Here is a 10,544-nt window from a genome sequence, read left to right on the forward strand (position 1 = left end):
AAAGCAGCACTCCGGGGGGGCGAGGGGCGGGGCTGCGCACTCCGGCGGATCAAAACAAGTTCAAAATAACGCAGTTTCACCTATAACATGGTAAGATTTTTTGGCTCCCGAGGACAGCGTTATATCGGGGTAGAGGTGAATTTGTAAAAATCAGGCTTTTTTGGGGAACAATTTGCAAATGGAAAAAAGGGCTAAATTGGGCAAATAAATTGTTTGCAATTCATAATTCTGTCAGCTGTGTGGCTACAATACAGGGTTGGCTTCTATCCACCCTGGTGTAAGCACATGGCTCAGTATGCCTATTGAATGCAGTTGTAAGCCCTTAGGGAGGGGTGGTCAGGTTGGAAAGTTCCTGTCTCTGATGTGGCTACATCCAAGTCTGCAACTATTTTGAGAAGAGAGTCTAAATGTAGCTAAAAGCTTAATAGGGAAGATTTTCCTGGCGAGCCACACCTGTCATTAGAGAGGCCATTGCAGGTATGGCTCTCCAGGAAAATCCTACAGTAAAGATTTAAAACACGTGTCACCTTACAGATCTACAAGGCAGGACAGATTGCTAGTTCTGAATTCTGCTGGAGGTACAACATGTTTTAGTTGAAATTGTGATTCTTGACTGCAGCCCATAAATTGTGGCAATTGCCCATGATACATTTTGTTTAGGCTACCCCCGGTTCAGCCTCCATCTTGGGCTTTCTTCTTTCTGCCCTAACGGGTACCTTTTTGGTGCTAGTGGTTAAAAGTTTTTGAAAGATGCTCAGTGAGAGTTGTAATCTGCCCAGTTACCCAGAAGGTGGGAAATATCAGGTGATCCAAGTGTAAAATCTGCCTTGTAACAAAAGTGCATATAAGGACTCAGCACAGGTTGTTCCGTGCTGTCTGTCCTAGGGGCAGCCAGTGTCTGTGCATCACCGCCATTCGTCGGATCAAGAGAGAGAAGAAGACGACTTACCTGTTCCTAAAGCTCTCCATTCCCATTGGTGGCTCCTGGCTGGTGGCTCCTCTTGGCAGTTCCCGTGTTCCTGGCCCTGTGAGGGTTCGGTTCCTGTGATCCTGGTTCCCTATCCAGCAGTGTTCCTGGTATCCTGAGCAGATAATGTGGAAGGAAACCTTATTTTTGTTGTATGCTGTATGGTGGCCCACTTGTAAGGTAATCTGGGTCTAGGCTTAGGCCTGGTGAGTTAACCTGAGTATAAGACACAGTGTGTAGTGTACTGTGCATAGAGTTTTGTTATAAGTTGTGTTGTTAATAAATGTTCCCTGTTTTCATCTTACTAATGTGGTAGAATTATTGCCTAAAGCAGGTGTCTAAGAGTCTAAGGTGGGTTTGTGTAGGGTGGGGGATTACTCAGGAGCCTGGCCTGAGTAAGAGCCATGCGTGCAGCTGTGGGGACCTCCATATCCTTCACCCTACACTGATATGGCATTGACCTAACTACATCGACCTTGACTCTACAAAGCTCAGGGAGTTGCCAGCCTGGAGCTCCCCTGCTCCTCCCCAGCCCTGCTTCACTCCCAGTAACCTTTCTACAAGCAGCCAGGCCCTGCTCTCTCCCAGCCTAGAGAGAGACTCCTCCTGGGCCTCTGTCTCACAGCCTTTTTATACAGGCCAGCTGTGGCCTGATTGTGGCGTAGCCAGGTGGAGGGAACAGCTGGAGGTATGTAGGACACTACTGTGCTAATAAACGATGGTCACATAAATACCACCCTATAACGGAAACCTACTGACCACTACACTTACCTACATGCCTCCAGCTTCCATCCAGGACACACCACACGATCCAGTGTCTACAGCCAAGCTCTAAGATATAACCGCATTTGCTCCAATCCCTCAGACAGAGACAAGCACCTACAAGATCTCTATCAAGCATTCTTAAAACTATAATACCCACCTGCTGAAGTGAAAAAACAGATTGACAGAGCCAGACGAGTACCCAGAAGTCACCTCCTACAAGACAGGCCCAACAAAGAAAATAACAGAACACCACTAGCTGACACCTTCAGCCCCCAACTAAAACCTCTCCAGCGCATCATCAGAGATCTACAACCTATCCTGAAAGATGATCCCTCACTCTCACAGATCTTGGGAGACAGACCTGTCCTCGCTTACAGACAACCCCCCCAACCTAAAGCAAATACTCACCAGCAACCACACATCACTAACGAAAACACTGACCCAGGAACCTATCCTTGTAACAAAGCCTGATGCCAACTCTGTCCACATATCTATTCAAGTGACATCATCATAGGACCTAATCACATCAGCCATACCATCAGGGGCTCGTTCACCTGCACATCTACCAATGTGATATATGCCATCATGTGCCAGCAATGCCCCTCTGCCATGTACATTGGCCAAACCGGACAGTCTCTACGCAAAAGAATTAATGGACACAAATCTGACATCAGGAATCATAATACTCAAAAACCAGTGGGAGAACACTTTAACCTGTCTGGTCATTCAATGACAGACCTGCGGGTGGCTATTTTACAACAGAAAAACTTCAAAAACTGACTCCAATGAGAGACTGCTGAGCTGGAATTGATATGCAAACTAGATGCAATCAATTTAGGATTGAATAAGGACTAGGAATGGCTGAGCCATTACAAACATTGAATCTATCTCCCCTTGTAAGTATTCTCACACTTCCTATCAAACTGTCTGTACTGGGCTATCTTGATTATCACTTCAAAAGTTTTTTTTCCTCTTACTTAATTGGCCTCTCAGAGTTGGTACGACAACTCCCACCTGTTCATACTCTCTGTATGTGTGTATATATATCTCCTCAATATATGTTCCATTCTATATGCATCCGAAGAAGTGGCTGTAGCCCACGAAAGCTTATGCTCTAATATATTTGTTAGTCTCTAAGGTGCCACAAGTACTCCTGTTCTTTTTGTGGATACAGACTAACACGGCTGCTACTCTGAAACCCATAACTTTTTACTGTCTAGCAAAGTTATTAATTTAAGCTCCCAGGCTCGTCTTTTGAAGGTGTTGTGCACATTTCCTTTGAGGATGAGGACTGATAGGTCACATATAGAGTGATCATTTTGTGAAAAGTGTTCATCCACAGGTGACAGGGTATTTTTGTCTTATACCATTTTCCTGTGCGAATTTGGTGTCTGCTTTCAGCCACATAGTTATTGGGTCATTTACTGCACTGGATGAGATATATCACATGTTGTGATAGGCATGTGTAGGACCCATGGATCTTGAAAGGTCTATGTGGAGGGTGTTGATCAGTGTAGCAGCAGAGATGTCGGCAAGTTTTGCATCTGTTGTTCTGGCAGGATCTGGTGCCACTTTGAGGTGGTGTCCCAATCGGTGGGGAGTTCGCTTCTGATAATGAGCATGGAGAGGTTGGGGGAGTTGTTTGAAGGCTACAAGAGGGGATTCAGGAAATATTTCTTTCAGGAGGGGGTCCCCATTGAGTATGGGTTGTAGTTGTTCGATACCTCATAGGGGTTCCAGTGTGAGGTGGTAGGTGCAACTAGGAGTGTGCAGTTAGAGGGGGTTTTATTTCTGTATTGAAGCAGGTTTTTTCAGGGTATTTGCATCATGGAACAGACCACTCAATCTACTTCTCTGGTGTAGTGTCCTTGTTTGGTCGAGGCAGTTTTTAAGTATGTGAAAGTGCATATCACGGATTTTCTCCTTGGAGCATATTCTGTGCTATCTGAGTGCCTGGCTGTAGATAACAGATTCCTTCATAGATCCAGTAACCACCCCAAACATAAAATAAATTAATTATATATATATATAAAAAAATTAATGGAGATATCCCATCTCCTAGAACTGGAAGGGACCTTGAAAGGTCATTGAGTCCAGCCCCCTGCCTTCACTAGCAGGACCAAGTACTGATTTTGCCCCAGATCCCCAAGTGGCCCCCTCAAGGATTGAACTCACAACCCTGGGTTTAGCAGGCCAATGCTCAAACCACTGAGCTATCCCTCCCCACAAAAGTCATTGAGTCCAGCCCCCTGCCTTCACTAGCAGGACCAAGTACTGATTTTTGCCCCAGATCCCTAAATGGCCCCCTTGAGAATTGAACTCACAACCCTAGGTTTAGGAGGCCAATACTCAAACCACTGAGCTATCCCTCCCATAAGCACTGACTCCGAGGTTGCTCTGGGGCTGGAGCACCCATGGGTGAAAAATGGTAGGTGCTAAGTACCAACCGGCAGTCCCCCATCAGTCCTTCCTCCCCCAGTGCCTCCCGCCTGCTGGTGGGCCCTGCTGATCAGCTGTTTTGAGGCATGCAGGAGGATCTAGGGGGGAGGGGGAAGAGAGAGGACTCAATGCACTTGGGGGAGGGGGAAGAATGCAGTGAGGGTGGAAAGAGGCGGGGTGGGGACCTGGAGGAAAGGGTGGAGTGGAGGCGGGCTTGGGGTCAATCACCCCCCAGCACATTGGAAAGTCAGCGCCTGTGACCCCAAACACACCAAGAAATCTGTTATCTACAGCCAGGTGCTTAAATAAGATGAACAGCTCTGTAGGGCTTGAAAACTTGTCTCTCTCACCAACAGAAATTGGTCCAATAAAAGATATTACCTCACCCACCTTGTGTCTCTAATATACTGGGACCGACATGGCTGCAACTACACTGCATACTGTAACCTTAGTCTGTGATATTCAAGCCAAGTTTCCTTACCTCATTCTACAAGGCAAACAACTTCATGTCAATTTTAGCAACAAGTAAATATATCTTTAAAAAGGCCCATGCCCATTTATATCCTAAATGCAAATGTCTGCAACACTTGGGACATAATGTCATCCATAGCAGAGCAGCAGTTAAGAAGCAACATCATTATAGTGGAGACCTCATGTGACTCACTGGGGTGGCCAACAGTGCTGGAGTATAAGGGACGTCTCTTATTTAAATACAACATTTTATCCCATATATCAGGCTGTAGTGCTGCTAAAATGAAGACTGGATTAAAGGCTTTCCATACTGATTTAGAATGCTGACAGAGGGGTGGCAGGGCCAAATTTGAGTGGTGTTGCTACCAGGAGCACGGGATCACAACGCCATTCAGATTTGGCCTGGCCAGCCCCTCTGTCATGTAGGTATTTTTGGAAGTCAGTGTTGGCAACCCTATGTGATTAGTCTCTGCAGCCTATAAAGGTGGGAACAGCTTTGGCGCATGGAAGCAGCTAGTCCGTTCTTTGTGTACCCCTGTTCCATGAGACTGGTTTGTGGCTTCTATGCCTGGCTGACTGACTATTTGACCCTGATTTACATTTGTTAACAAGGGAACAACAATGAGGGAGCCTTATTTTCACTGGTGACCACTGCTTAATTAGTGCCAGGGCAGCCCTGGCACCTCTAGGCTTGGCAGTTCATAGCCCTGGCATGTCTGGGCTTGCTGTGTCAGTTATGAAAGTAAAAAAATTGCTTGAGCCCTGGCACCTCTTTTGTTACAAATTAAGCACTTCTGGTGATCCTACTGGATCCCAGCTGAGTCTGGTCACACAGGACAATGGAGTTAATCCTGTTCTAATTATTCCAATGCCTACCTGGTTTTTGTAGCTCTCTCTCCCCAGTGAGTGATGCCATACAGCTGTGTGTTCCTGCCTCGCTGACGGAGAAAATTGCTCCCCAAATGACAAAATAAATAATAAAAAAGGGAAAAGAGTTTGCAGAAACAATCCATAAATGTACTACAAAGCGAGACTTGCCTGGCTGCTGTGGGCCAGACCCAGGCTCCAGCTAAGGCTCGCAGGGAGTTTGTTCATTTAATCACTATGGTTATACAATGCACCTGTCTAGAGCTCCCTAGGCTTAGCTGTAATTCAAATGACACCACTGCATGTGTAAGGAGGGGTGTGAGTCACCTGGCTGTCTCAGTGATGGAAGTCACAGGATCTGGAAGGATTAACAAAAAAAACCCAACCAAACTATGGTTAGGTGATAATGAGCTGAATAGGTTCGGTCTGCAGGATTAGATGATTTGGTGCCTGGTACATCTCAAGTTTGAGGGAAATAAAAGTGGTTGTAACTCCCCCCCCCCAGCTTTGTGTTTCTAAAACAAAGTGCACGCACACATGACCCTCTGGCAGTCAGTCAGAACATGATGTGCAATTAAGAGCAGCCTCCAGGTGTCTCTAAACTATGCTGACTAGTAATGGCTTCTAATGGGACATTTCAGTAGCTGGGCATCTGTACCAGCTGCATTCCCTTCTCATCAGGCTCATCCTCTTCACCAAAGGCACCAGGAGTGGGTACCATAGGAGCATCTGTAAGGGTCCTATACCTGGAGGTATGTAACTCATGTAGGGGAATCCTGAAGTAGCTGGTTAAGCAAGCTTTGCAGGAAAGGGGACAAAGTGGCCACAGTGGGGCCACGATCTGGCCCAATGGCTTTATCTCAGGGTATATCTACACTACCCACGTTACAGCACAGCTGCAGCAGAACTGTCATGGCAGTGCTGTGATGTGGGCAGTGTAGACATGCTTTATCGCCGGGGGAGAGGTCTCCCAGCAATAAAAAAAACCCACCTCTAATGAGTGGTGGTAGCTTTATAAAGCGCTGTCTATACTGGTGCTTTGGTGCTTAAAACTTTTGTCGCTCAGGGGGGTGTTTTTTCACAGCCTCTGGCCGTGTCTACACTGCCACTTTACAGTGCTGATACTTTCTTGCTCAGGGATGTGAAGAAGCACCCCCCCCGAGCGATGCAAGTTTCAGTGCTGTAAAGGGGCAGTGTAGACAGTGCACCAGCACTGGGAGCCACACTCCCCTTGTGGGGGTGGTTTTTTTTTTTTTTTTTAAACAGCGTTTTAACATTGGTACTGAAGACATATCCTCAAACTGACTAGTGGAGGCCTTCAGGTAACATCACTAGAGCTTGATTTGGAATCTTAGAGAATACTTCAGCCCATTGCCGGGAAAATCTGCCCCTTATTTCTCACAACAATCTGCTTTGTCCACTAGAAAGGGCCTGTAGGTCAGAAAGAATGAGGTTTGCATTTCCTGGGGGCTCTGGAAGATCAGCTTTCCCACATGGCTTTTTCTCCTCGAAAATGCTGACTACCCTCAGTGAAGGCAGATTGCCATAGTTGAAGACAGGGTGTTTCACTAGCAGCAAATTTCAAATCGTTCCTCGTATGGATAAAGTAAAATATCTATTTGTCCAGTAGGGAAGGAGGCCTAACAGATCAACTTTTACAAGGGGCTATTTTAAACCATGATGCTATAATAGGGATATTATTGAATGGATGAAGTGTATGGCACATACTGCAGCTTGGAGCAGTTCACATTCCTCTGGTGCTAGTATTCAAAATGCTTCCTTTGAGCATGAAATAGATCTGCCTCCTAGGAGACCAACATTTCCCACAAGGCCCATTCTGCAGACTCCTAACAAGAAGAATCCCAGCAATTATATTGGTCCATTACTAACGGGAAATGGTAGAATTATGATGTAGAAAAGGCAGAGGTGTTAAATAAATATTTCTGTTCTGTATTTGGAGAAAAACAGATGATGTAGTTATGTCATTGTGACAGAGTAAGGAGTGGGGAGTATTGACCTGGTAATGCTGCATGGGAGTTTTACTGGTTTACTGTTTGCATTGGTGCTGGATGGTGGTGAGATATCAGGGAGTGACTTCACTTGAGGGATGATACTTGAGCACGTAACCTGAACCCAGGAGGGGGTTGGGGTCAGGTGACACCTTCTGCCAGGGAAACTGGACAAAGGCTGGAGAAGGAGCCGGGGTGTGTGGCTGGTGGGAGACTGCTGGAGGGGGGTTCAGTTTGGAGCTGGCTGGGGAAACTGTGTTCCGGTCGTCTAATAAACCTTCTGTTTTACTGGCTGGCTGAGAGTCACGGTGAATCACAGGAGGGGGGGAGGGCCCTGATTCCCCCACACTCTGTGACAGTCATATGACAACACTCCTTCCATTCCACTAATATCTCAGGAGGATATTAAACACCAGCTACTAAAATCAAACAGGTCTGGATAACTTGCATCAAAGAATTTTAAGAGAGCTGGCTGAGGAGCTCACTGGACAGTTAAGGCAGATTTTCAATAAGTCTTGGAACACTGGGGGAATTCCAGAAGACTGGGAAAAAGCAAATATTGTGCCAATATTTTAAAAAAGCTAAACTTGATAATTAAGGCCAGTGAGTCTGACATTGATTCAGAGTGAGATAAGGGAATGGTTGAGGCAGGATTAGATTAATAAAGAATTAAAGGAGGGTAATATAATTAATGCCAATCAACATGGGTTTTTGGGAAATAGATTTTCTCAGACTAACTTGACTTATTTTTTGAAGGAGAAGTTTGGCTGATAAAGGTAGTAGTGTTGACATAGTATACTTAGACTTCTGTGAAGTATTTGACTTGGTACCACAGACATTTTGATTAAAAAACTAGAAAGACATAAAATTAACATGGCAGCTATGGATTAAAACTGGCTAAAAGATAGGTCTCAGAATGTAACTAACTGGGGAATTAAAATCAAACAGGTGTGTTTCTATTGGGGTCCTTTACTCTATTTAGTATTTTTATTAATGACCTTGAAGAAAACAAAATCATCACTGATCAAGTTTGCAGATAACCCCATAATCTCTTCATTATTTACCACTTCCCAGGACAGGTCACTGATACAGAGTGATCTTGATTGCTTGGTAAGCTGGGCACTAGCAAATAAGGTGTCTTTTAATATGGCTAAATGTGAATGTTTACATCTAGGAACAAAGAATGTAGGCCACACTTACAGGAAGGGGGGCTGTATCCTGGGAAGCAGTGACTGTGGAAAAGATTTTGGGGCCGTGGTGGATAATCAGCTAAACACGAGCTCCTCCTCCTCCTGTGATGCTGTGGCCAGAAGGACTAACACAATCCTTGGATCAATAAACAAGGGGATCTGGGGTAAGAGAGGAGGTTTTTACCTCTATGTTTGGCACTCATGTGACTGCTCCTTGGAATATTGTGTCCAGGTCCGGTGTCCACAATTCAAGAAGCATGTTGGTAAAGTGCAGAGGATCCAGAGAAGAGATACAAGAACTATTAAAGACAGGATTAGAAAACATTCTTTTCAGTTATGAATTCAAGGGTTGAGGTGACTTGATCGTAGTCTGTAAGTATCTACAATGGAGAACAAATATTTGATAATGGCCTGGGCTCTTCAGTCTATCAGAAAAAGGTTGCATGAGCCCACCCCCACCAGAGGCAGTGGCCCAGGGGCTCCACAAGAGCCAGCTCACAGCTTCTATGCAGTGTAAGGAAGAAATGCAAAACAGGGGTACATACCTCTGTGGGGCCAAGTCAGATCAGTAGAAGCTTTCTGAGCTGGTGCAGAAGGAAGGGTTTCAGGAGGAAGAGTTCTGAGACTGAGTTGTGGGTGGGTGGGGGGCAGGCTGTGTTTGCATTGTGGGAGAAATTCCAGAGCTGTGGTGAGGTTAGATGAAAAGAGGGGGGGTCTCAGTCGGGGGGGGGCGGGGGGGGGGGGGATTCTTAGCCAGGGTAGGCCTGGAGGGTTAGGGTGAGAAGGTGTTTCTTAGCAGGCTGAGGATGGGGAATGCTGAGGGGATGTGGGGTGGACATGAGTAAGGGGAAGTGGAGCCAGTTGCACAAAGGGAACAAATTAAAGTTGAACAGGCCATCTTATATTTTGCATTTTCTAACTTCTGAGTTTAACTGTGCAACTTTAACATACTTTTAATGGAATTTATTTTGCATGTAACTTCCCAAACTTTTAAAAATTGAAGCTGAAAAAATAGAAATTCCATCATGAGGAAGGATTTTGAACACCCTCCCCCCAGTGGGTTATATCACAGCACAGAAGATTCACATCACAGAACCTGGCCACTTGAACTAATGGATTAACTGATAGCAGGAGGAGGTTCTAGCCTCTGTGTGTTCCACTCCCTTCTATTGGCTGGTCCACTTTGCCAATAGGTTTTATAGCTAGACAGCAGAGGAATGCCGAGGCTCGCAAATTGGGGTTGAATTCCAGGTTCTGCAGCAGTGTTCCATAGTAGCTAGGGATTCTTCTACCCATCTATGCCCCCTCTGCTCCTGTTCCCTAGCTTGTGCCCCCATCAGCCTGTCCCCATTTCCCTTCCATCTCTACTTCTGCTCCCCCTAGCCTATCCCTGTACCTCCAGCTCCTCAGCTGCCTGCACTGCAGTCAGTTTGCTTCTTCCTTCTCCTCCCTTGAGAGCAGAGTCTCCCTGCTTTCAGTTCCAGTAGCCAGTGTGGCAGAGTAGCCTCTACTTCAACAAACAGGAGCAATTGCAGGGAAAAACTGGGCTTGAGCATGCTCAGTGCAGACAGAATCTTCAGAGAATTTATCTGCCAGACTTTTAGCAAACCTCCACTGAGCATCTGCAAACAGCAATTTCAGAGGCTTATAACTGAGCCATGGGAGGGGAGGGGAGGAGAGGAGGAGATTTTTAATGGGGACAGCAAAAAGCCCCTTTTGACCAGAGGGCAACCCTCCCACTAACTTTAGAGTCCCAGCTCCACAGCATATTTGCATTAAAGCTTCTCAAGAATTGTAAGAATTTCATATTAGCAAAACATTCCCTCCCCCCCGCCC

General features: G+C 45.9%; 1 long non-coding RNA gene across 1 annotated transcript; it reads right to left on the reverse strand.

The window, feature by feature from the left end:
* Positions 1-955: 955 nt before the first annotated feature.
* On the reverse strand, positions 956-9,338 carry LOC117883777. The gene is made up of 3 exons (XR_004647386.1): positions 9,254-9,338; positions 8,893-9,007; positions 956-1,082 (listed from the first exon to the last, which is right to left on the reverse strand). It is a non-coding gene; the product is annotated as an uncharacterized LOC117883777 (long non-coding RNA).
* Between the last annotated feature and the right edge of the window lie 1,206 nt (positions 9,339-10,544).

The sequence above is a fragment of the Trachemys scripta genome, chromosome 10 (genome assembly GCF_013100865.1).
Source record: "Trachemys scripta elegans isolate TJP31775 chromosome 10, CAS_Tse_1.0, whole genome shotgun sequence".
NCBI lineage: Eukaryota > Metazoa > Chordata > Testudines > Emydidae > Trachemys > Trachemys scripta.